Here is a 12,091-nt window from a genome sequence, read left to right on the forward strand (position 1 = left end):
TGTCAACTTGCATCTTTCCAAGAGCTGCTCTAAACTCATGGAAGCAGTTTCAGGTTCATTCAGCAGCTGGTTCAGTGGTCTGAGCTTGTTCTTTGCCGTTTCTACTTCCAGTGCATCATCCTCACTGGGTCTTGTGATCATTGTCTCATTGCAGGGTGGTTTGGGAAAACCAAAACGGCACCCGGAGCTTAAACTCCTAAAGCACGTCTTTGTGTGGTTCTTACTGTGTTTTTGCACTTCTGTTACTTTTTTGTACAGTTCAGGTTGTTTATGTGGATCAGGCAGCTGAGCTGTGATGTATTTGTTTATAAAATCAACAACAGTTTGCTCATCATCCTCCTCAAACACAGGAGCACCTTCTACCCACAGGAGGCAGTGTATGTGTGGGCTTCCTCTGTGCTGAAACTCAACTCTGTAAAAGTAGTCAATGACTTTGCCAAGTGGCTCTGCGGGAGATAAGAGTAAATCTCTGAATAATGCTTCAACTCTCTTGTCAAACATGCGCATTGTTGTGACAGGATTGCTTCTCAGGATGTCACACTTTGCTGACCAGTCGAGTCCTTCAAAATTCACTTGTTCACCTTGCTGCCTTGTTATTGCCTCGATCACTTCAGGCCAGCGCATTTCAGCAGCTGAAAATGTGCAAAAGAACGTGGGAGTTCCCAACTGTCTGATCATGGCAAAAAGATCCCTTGTTGTTTTCTCCCAATAGGCTGGGGTTCCTCTCAGAGGCTGCATGAATCTCACTGCATCTTTATTTCGCACCAGTTTCTCCACCTCATGTTTATCTTGTAACATGCCTGAGGTTATTTTTCTACCATCTCTGGTCAGAGGCTTTGCCTTCCTTAACTGTACTGTCATGCTGGATGTAGCCAAGTGTATTTCAGTCACAAACTGTGCAAAGAATAAATAGTTTGTGTCTTTGGCAAAACGATCATCAATGCAGAAAAGTCTTGATTTGAAATACCCACTGGGGGATACTTTGATCAGCCTTCTTTCATCAAGTGTGTTTTGGCCTGTAGGAAACTGCACAGGGAAGGCCATGGCCTCCAGTTTAGGTGTTTTGAAAAAACTTATTGGATTGTTTCTCTCTGCAGGAGCAACAGAGTAGATTCCTTCACTGAAACATAATATCTCCTCAGCCACATCAGGGGGCTGCAAACAGGACTCGAGTGCAAAACCACCATTAGTCAGTCCATCTGCTTGCTCTGAATCATCTCTCATCTGTTCATGCGATTGTTCACCATCACAGGGTAACATGTCAATGTCCTGTTCATTTATATTTTGTGCTTCACTCAGTGCATTTTTCTCACAGCTGTCAATTTCCATTAAATCAGCCTCATCATAATCGTCCTCATTCATGTTTTCATCATCATCATCCTCATCATCTTCATCAGGAAGAGTTGGATCACACAGCTCAGCATCATCTCTGATGCTCACATCCTTATACTGTGGATGAATCTGCTTGAGTTTATGCAGTGCTTGCACAAGTTTAGACCAGCTTACAGTCTGAAACAGCTGATGACCTTTGTAAGACAAGCGTCTCTTCAGTTTTATTCTCATGACCTGAGAATTAATTCTCAATCGAGGTAGTGTTTCAACAGTTTCCTGTACCTCTGATGGGACACAGACCACATTTCCTCTAATTGCTCTTTGTCTGCCTTTGGGAAGAGGAATGATCTTGGCAAATGGTATGCACTTGGCTATGAGATGTCTCTCCAGTATGTTGAGATCAGAAAGTTCAGCTGGAATATCAGCAAGATCCAACTTATTGGCAACAGCAAGTGCTGGCATGGATCCATTTTTAAGATGATCGTGGCAGGTGTGACAAATCCACTCTTTCTTTCTCTCATCGGGAACATTGCACTGCTCATTTCTGCAGTTTTCATCACAAACATGAACAAACTTTCCTGTCAAACATGTTGTAACTACATGTGGGTTTTTGACATAATTTGACCTTCTGCAGGGTCGTACTTGGTTTGGAAATGAAGCCTTGAAACATACAGTACATGGGTATGATGGTCCAGCTTTGATTTGTGATTTGAACACAGATATGGCCTCGTTGATCACACTGTTGTCACTCTCTTGGGTTTGTCTGTTCACCCATCTGTATTTCCTTTTTATTTTCATTGCACATCTCATATTGTGCATAATCCTGAAGGCAAGATTACTTTGATACCTGTCTCGCATTAGTTGTTTCATTAGTTGTTTGTGTCTTACTCTGAATGCGTTATCACGTGCATAACGCTGAGTCACTCGAGATCTCTGTCTCTCTCTGAAATCTGGGCTCTCTTGATACCTTTTAGTGATATAGTTTTTTTGTTTTTGTCTAAATTCAGCATTGTCACAGTAGCGTCTTTTAATATATTGTTGTTGTTTCTTTCTGAATTCATCGTTCTCACAGTAGCGTCTTTTAATATATTGTTGTTGTTTCTTTCTGAATTCATCGTTCTCACAGTAGCGTCTTTTAATATATTGTTGTTGTTTCTTTCTGAATTCATCGTTCTCACAGTAGCGTCTTTTAATATATTGTTGTTGTTTCTTTCTGAATTCATCGTTCTCACAGTAGCGTCTTTTAATATATTGTTGTTGTTTCTTTCTGAATTCATCGTTCTCACAGTAGCGTCTTTTAATATATTGTTGATGTTTCTGTCTAACTTCAGGATTGTTTTTATATGCCTCGCTTGTAGAAGATTTCTTCTTTTCTTTGTAATCTTTATTTGAAGCGTACTTTTGTCGTTCTTTCCTTTTTTGGTTTTCTTTTCTCTGATTTCTTGGTTTGTCTGATGCCATTAATCTTCTTTTCATTTTGCGCCTTTGCTGTTTATTAACTTTTGTCAGTTTATAGATTTTTTGTATAACTGTATCAGAAAGATCACAGTTAGCACCATTTTTTATTGCAGTCCTTGACTGACAGGAAAAAACATCATTTGATGGAAGGAAATTAAAGTCACTCGATAGTTCTTTGGTAGTTATAAAAGTAAATTCATTTTGAGGAGCTTCGTGTGATGTGAACTGAGTCATACGGACTTCTTGTTGTTTCTCCAGTGGTGTACAAACAGACATTGGAGAGATCTCAGTAAGATCAGTGGTTGTGTTTCTCCTTGGAGAAGAGGAGTTTGCTTCATCAACAGTTGTATCAGAGTGAGTAGGTGCCACAGCAGTGGCAGCTGTTGGTCTGCAGACTGTGTCTGTGATAGTATCACTCAGGTTGACTGTGCTCATACTGTAGAACTGCACAGGCTTCAGTTCATAGTTACAAGAGGGTGATATCTCCATCATTTCATAAGAATCTTGGATCCTCTTAATCATGTCACTGAGGAGTGTGAATTTCAGCATCACTGCTGTACCACGATTACGTGACTGTAGTAGTAGAGGAAGACCACTGGGTGTTCTGGAGTGTGGATCAAAGAAACCATATTTGCCTGATGTGGATCTGAACACTGCGATACACAATCCACTCATAATCAATAAGGCATACTGCACATCTGACAACAGGCAGCTCAGTCCTGCTTCTAAGCTGAGAAAGGTATCTACTGCTTCCTCTGGAGGTTCTTCAAATGTCCCATACCGGGAAGGCTGTGTCATGTCGACATCATACATAGACCAGCGAGCATCAACTTTGTCTGGCAGCTCATCGGTTGCCAAATGAATATTTTTAGGAAATCTTTTCTTGGCCTCTTTGTACATCACATCACCTTTATCCAAGACCAGATTAAGGTCAGCTGTAGTCATGTTATCATTCTCATGAAGGAAAGCAAGAAATGTGAGTGAGTTACATGTGCACTGCTTGTTTCTGGAGTCTCCATATTTGGGATGAGCCTGGCTGTGAGATGCACAGATATGTGTAACAGAGGGCTGGTTTTCAAAGTTCACTCTTTCTGCATGAGATGGTCCTGCCACATCACTGTGACGGCCTCTTTTTACAATATCAGCATAACCCACCTGTGGGGCACTTGACACCTCAGGTTGGTCTCTATGGTTTACCTGATGATCATTAAATTCATGCTGCAATCCAATCTTTACAGCATCTGCATAGGATACCTGTGGTACATGTGCAGGAACATGTTGACCTGCCTGTTTGACACCATCAGCATTGGTCTTTGCAGACACAAAGTCTTCTGCAGAGCTCTGAGGAAAATCACACTCAGCTTGTTCACATGTTGGTACTTCATGAAACTCATGGAACTTCTTCCAGCGTTGTTTTGCAGCTTGTGACTTTTTCTGCTTCCTTGGCATTTTTACACAAGTGTTTCTCTTAGTCTTTAGAAAATATGTTTATAAAATAAGAGTGGCACAGAGCAGGAGATGTTTTCTTTGTCTTTATATTTCAGTTTTTATTTCTCAGAAACAGATGTCTTTGTTTGTTTGACAGTTTGTCAGTCAAGAGAATAATATGCACTCTCTTTATTGGCTTGGCACAACTTAGCAGCAAGCGCAAAGTGAAAAACAGCTAGAGAGAAAATTTAGAAGAGAGAACAGACAGAGCAGGAGAAACACGGCTGGGAAATCACAATCAAACCGTGAATTAGAGTTTTCTTTATTTGTTCAGTTTGTTCTCAGGTAGAGGCAATATGCACTCTTTATTGCTTTAATGGCTTGGCGTTTTTCAGCAGCAAGCCAAGAGTGAAAAACAGGTAGAGAGAAAATTTAGCAGAGAGAACAGACAGAGCAGGAGAGACACGGCTTTAAATCAAACCGCAGAGTTTTCTTTGTTTGTTCAGTTTGTTCTCAGGTTGAGGCAAAATATGCACTCTTTATTGTTTTATTGGCTTGTACATTTTTCAGCAGCAAGCCAAAGAGTGAAAAACAGGTAGAGAGAAAATTTAGCAGAGAGAACAGACAGAGCAGGAGAGACACGGCTTTAAATCAAACCGCAATAAGATTCTTGGTTTGGCAAAATTTCTCACAAACCACAGGGTGAAATACAGATGGAAAGAAGGCAGAGACAACAGGTGGAGTAGGACAGAAGATAGAGGGGTTGGGGGGTTGGGATGTGAGATAGAAGACTGGAGATCTGGTCCTTGTTCTTCTTCTGCACACTGTGAACAAAAAACAAGAAAAAAAAATAATTTTAATAAAATTATATCACATGGTAATTGTATGAACTAATTGTGACTACTGAAAAAGGACAAAACAAATATTCAAGCTAAACTGTTGTCGGCTGCCATGTGCAAAAAGTTGCACAATTTGGCACTTTTTAAAAGAATAAATATTTAATTAAATTCAGCAATAATATTTTTAAATACAAATATGATTGAGTGAATTGTTAACTAATCACATGTAATGTGCAAAAATGTACGAAAAAAATATTTTAGCCCAATTGTTAAGCTGAACTTATGTGTATTTATTATAAAAATGTGTTTAAAAGGTCTAGCACAAAGTTTGAACCCATCACTTTAAAGCTTATATTAGTCAGATTATTTTTTTAAAATTTTGGTGTACTTCTCTAACAGTATGTGCACACCTACCAGGCAAAGCACAGATGTGAGTCAAGTTCCTGAAAGTGTAAGACAAGAAATAACATGTTAGTTGTCTGTACAGTGTTATCAGACTAACAAAAAAACAAAGCCCACACGACATGATACACTGAACTTATAGTCAGCAGGGTAATTATAGAGTAATATAGCACACCAGCTGATACAGCAGCCATTTTATAATTCAAACTAATTAACTGAAGTATTTATTTAAGTACTTATATAAGGCTACTGTTAGACTGTTACTAGCCTTAGCATCGCTGCTAACGCTAGCATTCCTGCTAGCGTTAGCACTTCAGTTAGTGTTAGCACTGCTGGTAGAACTAGCACTCTTACTGTTAAAACTGAGGCACAATGGCAATAATAAAGCTCATTTGTTACTTTTGTCTCACTGACCGCCAATAAATATCACAGGAATATCACAGGAATATTCTTTTTGTCAGTTAAAAACTGCTAAGGCTAGTGTTGGCACTATAGCTAGCGTTAGCATTGATGCTAGCATTAGCATCGAAGCTAGCATTAGCACTGCTACTAACAGCAAAAGTCATAAAGTACTCTTACTGTTAAAACTGAGGCACAATGGCAATAATAAATCTCATTTGTTACTTTTGTCTCACTGACCGCCAATAAATATCACAGGAATATCACAAGAATATTCTTTTTGTCAGTTAACAACTGCTAAGGCTAGTGTTAGCACTATAGCTAGCATTAGCATTGAAGCTAGCGTTAGCACTGCTGCTAACAGCAAAAGTCATAAACCTATATAAATGGTAGCAAAGGTTATTCTTTTTTTGCTTTCTTTATTCTTTGAACTCTGTTGAACTTTAAAAAGACTTGATATGTGAGTTTAAATGTCAAACATGTATTTTTACCATCATAAAACTAAAACAGTGCTGTACTGAGTGTATTGTACTTACCACAGCAGAGAGCAAAGCGGAATGACGGCAGTTGGTGCAGTGATTAGTTAAAGACTGATGAGGCGTTCAGGTGGTGCTTGGAAATTTGAGCATCAGTTTGAACATCAATAATGAGCATATATATTTCTCTGTCATAGAGAGACAGAGAAAAAAATACACAAGACTCACCAGCATACAAATTGGTACTTTTTCTCTTTATGTCACTCATTCGCTTATACTCAGGAAAGAGGGCAACTGGCATTAAATTAGCAAATAAAAAGTATGTCATCTTGAACTCTTTTATGGATTTTATTTTAAGACTACTTTGAGCGTATTCGTGGGGAGATAAACTATACAGACTAAAAACAGTGACATTAAATGAGATTCGATTATTTAAAATGTGGGAAAATACACTACAGACAGGTAGATGTTGTGAGCTTTAATTATCCAGTCAGAAAAGATTATTTTAAAGTCATCAACTGACTAAAACTGCCGAGGTATGAAAAACCTGTGTGGAGAAGACAAGTCCACCAATACACAATCAACTTGAATTTAACAGGGCAATAATTCAGGGCTCTATTCAGTTAGCCTATATTAACTACTGACATACTGTTAATCTGTGGCAAAAGCCTGTCAAACCTGTCTTATTGTACCTATTGAAAAAGTTAATCTTACTACAACTGCTTAGATGTAACACACATTTTTGATTTAATCTTGGCAGAGTGAGAGACAGAGCTCGTTAAGCAGGCAGGTGTGAGCCTGGTTGCTATAGTGACCGCACCCAAGGGCTCCATACACACGGACACAGACATGTGGACTGAAATGAATTAATTGCTGAATTTTGAGTTAAAAATTTTGAATGAGATAAAAAAACAAAAAAAACAACCTGAATTTAACCTGAAAACAACAGTGCTGAACTGCTAAAAGCTGAAGGTTACACAGAAGAAGAAGTTGGAAAAAAGCTGAAAATGTTTTAATTGTAAATTAGAAAAACCTAAGAAATGAGAAAAGAACATTTAGAGTCAGAAAACATCTGAAAGAATATTAAAAGGTCATATTCTTTGAATCACTGAATGACTAAAATGTGATCCCTCCACTTGGACCCACACAGTTTAAAAAGTTTACATCTCTGAGCTTTGAAAGACAAGATGTTGGAAAAAGAACAACGATGGCGACGTTTTGAGGGTAAAATGATGGCTGTAACACTGTGGACACAGCAGCAGTTGAAAGAGAAGTGTTTAAGATGAATCTTGGCAGAGTGAGAGAGAGAGCTCGTTAAGCAGGCAGGTGTGAGCCTGGTTGCTATAGTGACCGCACCCAATGGCTCCATACACACGGACACAGACATGCACCTCACTTTTGCTGCTTAAAATGAACAGAAAAGTCAGGCTGAAACAAATCGTTCCCAAATGAAAAGTAAAAGTCGTATTGACAAAATTCTTTCACCGTGAGTGACAGCAATGTCTAGTCTACTGAATTCTCAGTTTTCATGCCTGTGGAGTTTATTATATGGACGTGGTGACAGTGGAAAGACACCATGCTCTTCTGATTTTCAAACGAACCTTCTGAGCCATTTTAACATTAGAGTCTATGGAAGAGTTGGAGGGAGGAGGCTGTGCATTGGTGACATTTACGAAAGAACCATAACACCTAGGACAATAGTAAACACATTGGATGAAAGAGGACCGCCATGGCTACGTTTTGAGGGTAAAATCATACCTGTAGAGCAAACGCTGCGGACACAGCAGCAGTTTTAAAAAAGATTTTAAGATTAATTTTTTTGCTCCTCTCACTCTAGCAGTTGAGCTGCCTCACTCTAGCCCCAACATTCCGTCCCATACACACCCATTATAAACTCTGAAACGGGTGAAAAAACATCATGAAACTTAAACTGGAACTGAAGAAAAAGTATAATAGATATTGAAAAGATAAATACAAGTTGAATAGTTGAATGTCTTGTCTTCGTTTTAAAGTTTGAATGGTGGCTCTATGTCAATGTATGTGGAAGTAGTAAGAGTTTAAAAATGAGTAAGTTGAATGAGGATTTGAAGGGTCTCTCCATTGAAATACATTATAAATTTTTGTTAAATAAAGTTGAATAAAATTAAAAATATAAATGTTAAAAATGAGAAAAGTAGAAGCATTCATGTCCAAAAGAATAGGAATCTAACGGTGTTTGAATGGTTTTTCTAAGTTGAGCGGTTTTGAAGGAGTGAGATGCCAAAAAACGTACGGAATATATAATAATAATAATAATAATAATAAAGATTAGAAGAACAATACTGTGAATGCTTTTCAAGCATTCACACTAATAATAATAATAAAGATTAGAATAACAATACTGTGAATGCTTTTCAAGCATTCACACTAACTAGAAAGTGCATTTTCTGAAGAAACTGCAGTGTGAATGCTTGAATCTGAATGTATGCACTGAAATGAATTAATTGCTGAATTTTGAGTTAAAAATCTTGAATGAGATTAAAAAAAAACAAAAAAAAACGAATTTAACCTGAAAACAAAGGTGCTGAACTGCTAAAAGCTGAAAGTTACACAGAAGAAGGAGTTGGAAAAAAACTGAAAATGTTTTAAATGTAAATTAGAAAACCCTAAGAAATGAGAAAAGAACATTTAGAGTCAGAAAACATCTGAATGAATATTAAAAGGTCATATTCTTTGAATCACTGAATGACTCAAATGTGATCCCTCCACTTTGATCCACACAGTTTAAAAAGTTTAAATGCCTGAGCTTTGAAAGATACGGTGTTGGAAAGAGAACAATAATGGCGACAATTTGAGGGTAAAATGATGGCTGTAACACTGTGGACACAGCAGCAGTTGAAAGAGAAGTGTTTAAGATGGATCTTGGTACAGTGGCAGGCAGAGCTCGTTAAGCAGGCAGGTGTGAGCCTGGTTGCTATAGTGACCGCACCCAATGGCTCCATACACACGCACACAGACATGCACCTCACTTTTGCTGCTTAAAATGAACAGAAAAGTCAGGCCGAAACAAATCGTTCCCAAATGAAAAGTAAAAGTCGTATTGACAAAATTCTTTCACTGTGAGCGACAGCAATGTCTAGTCTACCAAATTCTCAGTTTTCATGTCTGTGGAGTTTATTATATGGACGTGGTGACAGTGGAAAGACACCATGCTCTTCTGATTTTCAAACGAACCTTCTGAGCCATTTTAACATTAGAGTCTATGGAAGAGTTGGAGGGAGGAGGCTGTGCATTGGTGACATTTATGAAAGAACCATAACACCTAGTACAATAGTAAACACATTGGATGAAAGAGGACAGCCATGGCTACGTTTTGAGGGTAAAATCATACCTGTAGAGCAAACGCTGCGGACACAGCAGCAGTTTTAAAAAAGATTTTAAGATTTTTTTTTTTGCTCCTCTCACTCTAGCAGTTGAGCTGCCTCACTCTAGCCCCAACATTCCGTCCCATACACACCCATTATAAACTCTGAAACGGGTGAAAAAACATCATGAAACTTAAACTGGAACTGAAGAAAAAGTATAATAGATATTGAAAAGATAAATACAAGTTGAATAGTTGAATGTCTTGTCTTCGTTTTAAAGTTTGAATGGTGGCTCTATGTGAACGTATGTTGAAGTAGTAAGAGTTTAAAAATGAGTAAGTTGAATGAGAATTTGAAGGGTCTCCCCATTGAAATACATGGGAAATTTTTGTTGAATAAAGTTGAATAAAATTAAAAATATAAATGTTAAAAATGAGAAAAATACAAGCAACCATGTCCAAAATAATAGGAATCTAATGGTGTTTGAATGGTTTTTCTAAGTTGAACGGTTTTGAAGGAGTAGGCTTTCAAAAAACGTACGGAATAGATAATAAAATATAAGAATAAAGATTAGAAGAACAATACTGTGAATGCTTTTCAAGCATTCACACTAATAATAAAGATTAGAAGAACAATACTGTGAATGCTTTTCAAGCATTCACACTAATAATAAAGATTAGAAGAACAATACTGTGAATGCTTTTCAAGCATTCACACTAATAATAAAGATTCGAATAACAATACTGTGAATGCTTTTCAAGCATTCACACTAATAATAATAATAATGGATACTTTATTGATCCCCATGGGGAAATTACTTGTTTTTCTCTGCATTTGACCCATTCACTCAGTGAAGCAGTGGGCAGCCCACTAAGCAGGCGCCCGGGGAGCAGTGTGTAGGGACGGTACCTTGCTCAGGGGTACCTCAGGGTAGCCATTAAGTGGATTCGAACCGCCGACCTTCCGATCATGGGGCGAAAAGTACAAATGTGTACAAGTTAGAGACTTTCTCACTAGGTTTACACTCTTTTGGAGTGATTTTAATTGTGTGTTAAAGAGAAAGAGATTAGAGGTAAAGTAGAGGATGCAGAGTCCATCATCACTGAGGGTGTCTCTCCTGCATGAAGTCCAGGGGCCCGTTCTTCGTACCTCGCTAAGTAAGTTAGCTGGATTTGATTGTTGACGATTTCGCGTGATCTTGGATCGTTCGGTTCCCCGAAGCTCATCCGGGACTTGCTGTCATAGCAACAGAGCCGTAAGCGTAAACCTGCTCGGGAGCAGGTTTACTTTATGTAAACAGGATTAGATCGCGGCCACGCAGGTATGTCCGCTTCATTTATACGAAAGCAACAGCGATATTCCACCACTGTTTCACCATAAATAAATAACATCAATGTAACTAAAGACAATGCAGCACTTGATCCTTTTATTGATGTCACACAGATACATACAGGTCATTTCCTACATACAGATGTAATTCATATTTCAGAGTAGCAATTGCAAATTACTTTGTGTAATCAAGATGAGAGACCACGGCTATAAAAGCGAAGGTGGATTTGGGAAGCCTGTCGCAGCCATGTCCTGTCCGTATACGCGAGCCACCCATTGCGGAAGGTGCAAGATTGATAAGGAGAGTTTTCAGAATTCAGCGTATATTGCGGGATAGACAGGATCCTTTAGCTCAGCGCGACAGTGTGCTCATAGAGAGATATCGATTTTCCCGTGAGGATATTATTTACTTAACCAACTTGTTGACGAGGGGGTGCAGGACCACCACCTGTCTTTTTTTTGCTCTGCCCTTTTCTTGGTTGCTGTTATAAACAAACAGATCATTCCAGGGTCTCTTTTCAAGAGACGAAAAGCAATATAAGTGATAAATATTACCATTCTGTAGAATATTCTTATATTTCACTTTTACCTGTTCCCATGTTCTAGTGGGTCCTGTTGTGGCTCTAATGTGAAAGGGGATATAATATAACATATTATAATATAATATAATGTAATATAATATTGGATAATATAGTGTGATATGATAAATCTACCCTACCGCCTACTGGTGTTGGCCAGAGGGGCCGATGGCGCGATATGGCAGCCTGGCTTCTGTCAGTCTGCCGCAGGGCAGCTGTGGCTACAACTGTAGCTGCCTCCACCAGTGTGTGAATGTGAGAGTGAATGAATAGTGGCATTGTAAAGCGCTTTGGGTGCCTTGAAAAGCGCTATATAAATCCACTCCATTATTATTGTTATTATTAAATTACTTACGAGTTTAATTTGTCAGCAACTTTCTGCCAGCCCTCTCTCCTTGCTTTTGCAGCCTTTGCAGTGTTCCCTTGCGTTCTGATTAAACTCTGAAACTCCTGAAATCCCTCACTCAAGAGTTCTTGCTCTGCTGCCAAAAAATACTGAGCCGAGC

At 38.6% G+C, this 12,091-nt stretch overlaps 1 long non-coding RNA gene across 1 annotated transcript; it reads right to left on the reverse strand.

The window, feature by feature from the left end:
• Nucleotides 1–4,936: 4,936 nt before the first annotated feature.
• On the reverse strand, nucleotides 4,937–6,663 carry LOC143420209 (uncharacterized). Its single transcript, XR_013100026.1, has 2 exons — nucleotides 5,472–6,663; nucleotides 4,937–5,042 (listed from the first exon to the last, which is right to left on the reverse strand). It is a non-coding gene; the product is annotated as an uncharacterized LOC143420209 (long non-coding RNA).
• Nucleotides 6,664–12,091: the final 5,428 nt, after the last annotated feature.

The sequence above is a fragment of the Maylandia zebra genome, linkage group LG9 (assembly GCF_041146795.1).
Source record: "Maylandia zebra isolate NMK-2024a linkage group LG9, Mzebra_GT3a, whole genome shotgun sequence".
In the NCBI taxonomy this organism is placed as follows: domain Eukaryota; kingdom Metazoa; phylum Chordata; class Actinopteri; order Cichliformes; family Cichlidae; genus Maylandia; species Maylandia zebra.